The 7,500-nt window shown below is 35.6% G+C and overlaps 1 long non-coding RNA gene across 1 annotated transcript in view; it reads left to right on the top strand.

Annotated features, from left to right (window-relative positions):
• The window catches only part of LOC138030135 (uncharacterized), a 12,866-nt gene that overhangs the window by 3,810 nt on the left and 1,556 nt on the right, over window positions 1–7,500 (top strand). Inside the window, exon 2 of the long non-coding RNA XR_011128041.1 lies at window positions 4,014–4,086. This is a non-coding gene — a long non-coding RNA (uncharacterized lncRNA). The remainder of the gene's footprint in view (window positions 1–4,013; window positions 4,087–7,500) is intronic.

A 7,500-nucleotide genomic window follows, 5' to 3' on the forward strand; every position in this document is an offset into this window, starting at 1 on the left:
CGAAATTCTCTTGGTATAAAGCACAAGAAAAACGCTTTTGGGGAAAGTTTGGATCAATTTCGAAGCTTAGAAGTATGCGAAAAGGTAAGAAATGTTTTTGTGATGAGCCTGCGTCTGTCTGACCACCAGGTATTACACAACATCGCATCTTCATCAAGTTTTTTCGATTTCGCTAGGATTTTCTCCCTTTTTTCGCTCGTATTTTGTACTTCCAAACTTTTGGAGTTTAAGGAATTTAATAAAACAATTATTCCATTCAAGCTTGTTGGATATGAGACTGGTTATAGCCAACTCGGCGCTACGCGCCTCGTTGGCTATTTACCATCTCATATCCAACGCGCGCTAATGGAATAATTGTTAATTATTATTATATTATTATTATTATTATTATTATTATTATTATGATTATATTTTATTTATTTTTTATTATTATTACTATTATTATTGGAGACTTAACTGAAATATCCTGAAGTGATTTTACAACATTTGCCGGCCTGTGGGCCTGGGCAATGGTGCTCATATAACTATCATATAAAACCTTATGACTATGATCAATCTAATAAATTACGATGTAATATCGTAAAACGTACATATGCATATTATAGTTAACAAAATAAAAGTAGTAAAATTTATAGGTGCTTATGACCGAAAAAAAAAATACAAATAAGATACTATATAAATTATATCTTCATCATCCATAAACGGCTTTAACCAAAATCAGTTTATAAGAGAAACCTTTTTACTATTTCACAGTTTTGGGAGACGATCAACTTTTGTGAGCGTTCAATAGTTGTATTTGCTAAGTTGTTATCTATTATTATGATTATTATGATTATTATTATTGCTTTGATGATCCATACGATGTTTTTGAAATTCATATTTAATCAATACATGTTTCGGATGAAACATCATCCATCGTCAGTTGACAAATGAGAAATAAACTAAAGTTGAGCAATAAATAGTGTAACAAAGTGAGATATAACATGAATAATTAAGGATGAAGGCGAGAACAGAATAAAAACATCCAACCACGAAACAAAACAGAAAAAACCAAACTGTTAAAGCTAAGAAAAGAAACTAATTAGTATGAAAGGGATAAATTAAGATGTTTGACTTGGGAATTTAAAGATGGCTGCTCCCAAAGGATATGCATGGCTTCTTTGATTTTCAATTGGAAACGTGTGGCAGCCGAATCGAGGATTTTAAAACAGTCTTCTGAACACCGGGAGCGACAATTTTCAGAACCTCTCAAGTGCTTAAATATGTGGGAATGTTTGTCGGAGGCGAGATGTTCACGGATGCGAGTGGCGAAGTGTCTATTGGTTTCACCAATATAACAGGCATTACAGCCTGCACATGAAAACTTGTAAATGACTCGCGATCGTAAACCCGCAGGGATAGGATCCTTCGCCCCAAACCAACTCCTAATTTTAAACGGGGTGAACACCAACTTAATTTCCAGGTCGCTGCAAAATGTGTTGACTAATTTCTTAATTCTGCGTTTTGTTATGATGGAAAAGGGACCGATGTACGGTAATTTAAAATACAAACAATTGTCCTTCCGAGCAACACTCTGAGAGGAATCGGAGGTAAAGTAATTGTTGAGAAATTTTCTAACAACATTCTCGATAACGCTAGAAGGAAACAAATTCTTACTTAATGTTTTGGTAAGGTTGCTTATGTCCAAGTGAAAACCAGTCCAAGAATTTCCAAGTAAGAATCAGCATTTGGGTGTTACGAGCAGTGAAATTAACCGGCTGTCTGCTAAATTACGGATTACAGTGTACTGGTCTGCGATAGGAAAGCTCGATCGAGTTGTTTCGCGTGATTTTAATTGCGCTTTCTTCGAACTCTACTGCGTAACGGCAGGATATTTTGCCTCAAAGAATCCTTACTAGAAGCAATAGTTTCTTAGTGAACATGGGATGAGACTGGAAAAAAACTATCAAGGCACCTTAGGACTGTATGTGCTTAGGAAAGCAACGATTTTGTGCGAAATGAGTGATTCTTGACTTAACTAACTGTTACCAGGTTCGTACCCCTATATAAATAAAGAATAAAACGTAAAACCATTCTCAACTTTATGAGATTTGCGGTTGATTCATATCTTATGCTTTCGTCCTGTCAAGATCACTTTTCTCAATAAAAAGTAAAGTGGATTTTGCAAAGTTCTTTTCCGATGTTATTCAAAAATGGAAATCGATGTTAGTTTCCGTTGTCTTTACTCTTATACATCACAAAAATGACACCATTAAAAGTTCAAAATTAGGTGAACAAAGTGCGTTCTTTCTTTTATGGGCTTGCTCAGTGAACAGTACGCAACCCTTTCAGGTTTTACCATTTTGTTTTGGTTTTAGAGATACGCTGTTGGCGTATCTCACCACAACACCTCAACCAGGCAGAACAGGCAACGCAACGTAATTTGGCTTAATCCACCTTAAAGCAAAAACGTAAAAACCAATATTGCACGGGACTTTCTACGACTCCTTGACAAACATTTTTCACCCAGTCACAAACTTTACAGTATTTTCAACAGACATACCGTATGTATTAGCTACAGTTGCACCGACCGCAACATGAAGTCCTTTTTAGACAAGCACAATAAAACCATTCTGAAAAAAACACACTAACAGACTTAACAAAGACGACGAAAAACTCTGCAATTGCCAACAACGCGTGAACTGCCCAACTGACGGAAAATGCTTGACAAAGAGCGTAGTTTATAAAGTCGAAGTCACATCAACGGACGATAACACTACGCAAACATACATAGGAGTAACTGCCAACGACTTTAAGACAAGATACAGAAATCATTTAAAATCCCTTCGCAACGAAAAGTGCAGGCACGAAACCGAGTTATCCAAACACGTCTGGAATCTAAAAAAAGAAAATCGGCAATTTTCGATCAGATGGGCCATCGTCAAGCAACTACCAGCCGGCAGAAACGGAAAACGAAAAGCTGATGATCATGAAAGGTCGTTCAAAGAACATTCTTAATGGACGCTTCGAAATGTTTAGTAAATGTCGTCATGTAGTATAGCACCATTGTTTTAGATGTCGTCTTTGTTTATATGCGCTTGTAATAAATTTGAACTGCCAGTTGCCTGAAGATCGCCAACCAGCGTGGAACTCAGAGTAGCAACAGCTGATCTTTGACTGGTGTGTTTACTTTGTTTTCGCTCTACTTGTAATGGTATTGAGCGCTCTTCACCTTCACACCACACTATAAACTGTGAAAAAGTGATAGTTATGAAATAAACAGATTGCTTAATTGCATGAAATTTACAAACAAGTGCTAATGAGTAGGTGACAAAATAGGCTAGCTTATACACCCTTTTAATAAGTCTAATATATGCCGTTTTCCGCTAATGACGTCGAACTCGTGCTTTCAAACTCTATTCAGAAATGTACAAGGGCTTAAAACGTTTCCGATTTCTTTGTTGTTTTAAAGCCTTTGTGTTTTAACTTTAGAAGGGTGGTAACCACGATCAACTAGATAATTCTGATATTCCTTGCTACGTTCTTCTAGCTTTTCAATTGTGGAACAATTTTTGTTGTTTTAAAGCCTTTGTGTTTTAACTTTGGAAGGGTGGTAACCACGATCAACTGGATAATTCTGATATTCCTTGCTACGTTCTTCAAGCTTTTCAATTGTGGCAAAATTTCTGCGAACTCTTGTAGCAACTCCGAACGGGATAGCCCTGGTACAATGAGATGGGTAGGCACTGTTATAACTTTAGATATAATACTTTTTATTTTTTTTATTGTGATGGTTACCTCCCATACTTAACTCTATATTGTTCACTTTGCGAGATTTTGGGAACTAACAAATTATCTGCTATTGTGAAAGTTGTTTTTTTTCTGTCTATAAGCTAGCCTATTTTGTCACCAACTCATTAGCACTTGTTTGTAAATTTCATGCAATTAAGCAATCTGTTTATTTCGTAACTATCACTTTTTCACATATTTAAGATCTTGTAACCAACTTAGTTCCAGCCAAGTATTTTTTTTAGTTTTTAGCTTGTATCGTGAACACTGAAGAAGCCCGAAGGGCGAAACGTCTGTCCCTACATGAAACATGGACCTGTGAGTAGTTTGCTTTTGACTATATATATATATATATATATGTATATATCTATCTATCTATCTATCTATCTATCTATCTATCTATCTATCTATCTATCTATCTATCTATATATCTATATATATATATATATATATATATATATATATATATATTATTCGTTGAAGTTCACCGCTTTTTAGTCATACACGGCCGTTCGTAATGCACGCTCCTATTTACTTAATGTTCTTCAATAGGAATTTCTCATTGTGTCTACATTTACTAATCAACTCGTTGCGCTTATTCAGTGTTGCTGTTTGCGGCTGGCATATGATGTAATATTTTTCAGCTATGCATAAATTACAACGTTTTGTCGCGTTTGTATAATGCGAGGCGTGACAAAGAATTTTCCACGAAATCGTATAATCGGTGTTGCTGTCCTTTAATTGCCAAATGTATTTGCTCAGTTCAGTTGAGTTGCTCTTCGCTCTTGCTTTAAACGATGCTTTATGGTTTGCGTACCTTGCTTTGAAATCAGTTGCTGTGAGTCCTACGTACTTTATATATACGTATATATATATATATATATATATATATATATATATATATATATATATATATATATATATAATTTCTTTTTTTGAGTTAAACGTATTTCGTAGAGCGCTCAACTCAATCGATTGAGGAGCAATAGCTATGACTTTACACAAGTTTAGGTTTCACAAGTAACCATCGTTAAATGCTACAGAACTGTTTCGGTTCCCAATGGGTTCTATTAAAATTTCATTTCACTCTCACATTCGCTCACTTGGGTGGTTGGTTGGCCGCATCTCAGATATGCTTTAAGGACGTTCGGGCTAATTGTTTGCGAGCAACTTTTACTGCGCAGGTAACGCGACTGTAATATATCATGTATTACTTCAAGCATTAGTTAAGATTTTATGTCGGAAAAAAACGCCGGGGAAAAATTCCAGGTCGGCTAAAGAACGGCACATTTATTTCCAATTCATCGTGAAACGTTAAAGAGAAAGGACCGGGAGGCTGGAAAAGGTCGCTAATCGAGTAGTGATTGAAAGTTTTGATAACCCGAGGAAGGTTAGTTTTAGTCTGCGACGTTGCGTAAATTTAATCAGGTTGCTTTTTTTAAATGCCAAAATAGAAAAGTTTTTCTCGAGATTCTGGAATCCTGGAAGTGCTGGTGATGATTTTACTCATCAGGCAATTTTAACGACTGAACTGTTGAAATTGGAAAGCTGGCAGTTAAATACGGAAATTTGAATGGTTGCTATAGTAAATGCGTTACATTTTAGCAGCTGCTAGGTCACAAAACATGATATAAGGGGATTCTATGTCGGTATTTAAAATTTACGTTACTCTAAAGTTCCAGAGTACATATCGGTTTCTGTGGGGGCATGAACTTGCTAATTCGTTTCTTCTGTTAAGCTACACTTAGAGTTCCCTTATATCATGTTTTGTTACCTAGCAGCTGCTAAAATGTAACGCATTTACTATAGAAACCATTCAAATTTCCGTATTTAACTGCCAGCTTTCCAATTTCAACAGTTCAGTCGTTAAAATTGTCTGATGAGTGTGGTACTTGTACCATACGAAACAGTTCTGTAGCATTAAACGATGGTTACTCGTTGTATATATATATATATATATATATATATATATATATTTATATTTATATATATAATAATAATAATAAGGCTACCAACACTGTTAAATAGTGCTCAATACACATAAGTGTAGAGCTAAATCGTAGAAAGGTGAGGCTAAAGAAACCAACACATGATTCAATGTAACTCCGAGTTTCGTGCTTAAGCACTCATCAGACAGTATTTAATAAAGAAAATTCCTATCACTTATATACAAGCGTGTGAGAAAAGTTATTGTTATTTGCATAATTACAATGGGCGTGACTGAGCTATTTAAGGGCGTGGGTTGTGAGTGAAAGTCTATAACAATAACTTTTCTCACACGCTTGTATATAAGTGATAGGAATTTTCTTTATTAAATACTGTCTGATGAGTGCGTAAGCACGAAACTCGGAGTAACAGTTAATCATGTGTTGGTTTCATTAGCCTCACCTTTCTATATATATATATAATATATATGAATGATTTGGTTGAATGATTTGGTTGAAAAGTTAAAACAAGACTAGATGTTGCATCTCGACAACGCTGTTTCGTGAGTTGCCTCACTCATCAGGAGTTTAAACTCCTGATGAGTGAGGCAACTCACGAAACAGCGTTGTCGAGATGGAACATCTAGTCTTGTTTTAACTTTTCAACCAAATCATTTATTTCTGCTCTATCTAACGATATCGAGCACTCTATGAAGACAAGTCGATTTTCTGTCTACTTATAGATATATATATATGACTTTACACAAGTTTAGGTTTCACGAGTAACCATGATCGTTTAATGCTACAGAACTGTTTCGTATGGTACAAGTACCACACTCATCAGGCAATTTTAACGACTGAACTGTTGAAATTGTAAAGCTGGCAGTTAAATACGGAAATTTGAATGGTTGCTATAGTAAATGCGTTACATTTTAGCAGCTGCTAGGTAACAAAACATGATATAAGGGGATTCTATGTCGGTATTTTAAATTTACGTTACTCTAAAGTTCCGGAGTAAATATCGGTTTCTGTGGGGGCATGAACTTGCTAATTCGTTTCTTCTGTTGAGGCTACACAGTTCTTTCTTACACATGATTATGAATTTTTCATTCAGACAAAGACTACATTTTTTGCTAATATTGCTGTAGGGTCTACATTTTTTAAGAATTTTCCATTTGATTTGAAACGGCTTCTTTGCATCTTGTAAGTGCCGAACATGTTTGGAAAGCTCTGTCTCATTTCTTCTGTTTGAATGTCGAAAAGATGTTTTGTGATTCCTGTAGCGTTCCTTGAAGTTTGTGGCTAGTCCAACGTAGGTTTCAGTTGTTGTCTCGGTGGTGACTGTTGCTTGATAAATTACGTTAGTTTGAAGGCATTTTCCTTCGAGTGGGCATTCAGGCTTTTTTCTACAATTGCAGGTGTCAGGTTGCGGTGCTGGTGCATTTGCATCTGAAAGAACGTGTTTGTTGTGTGACGATATGATGGATTTCATGTTTGGCATACATGAGTAGCTTAGCTTGAGTGTGTGTCTGTTGAAAATCTTGTAGAGCGGATGGTTGTTCTGGAAGCATTTTTCGACGATATGTAGGAATTTTCTACCAAGGAACACTACAGGAATCACAAAACATCTTTTCGACATTCAAACAGAAGAAATGAGACAGAGCTTTCCAAACATGTTTGGCACTTACAAGATGCAAAGAAGCCGTTTCAAATCAAATGGAAAATTCTTAAAAAATGTAGACCCTACAGCAATATTAGCAAAAAATGTAGTCTTTGTCTGAATGAAAAATTCATAATCATGTGTAAG

This window comes from Montipora capricornis, chromosome 13 (assembly GCF_036669925.1).
Source record: "Montipora capricornis isolate CH-2021 chromosome 13, ASM3666992v2, whole genome shotgun sequence".
Lineage (NCBI taxonomy): Eukaryota > Metazoa > Cnidaria > Anthozoa > Scleractinia > Acroporidae > Montipora > Montipora capricornis.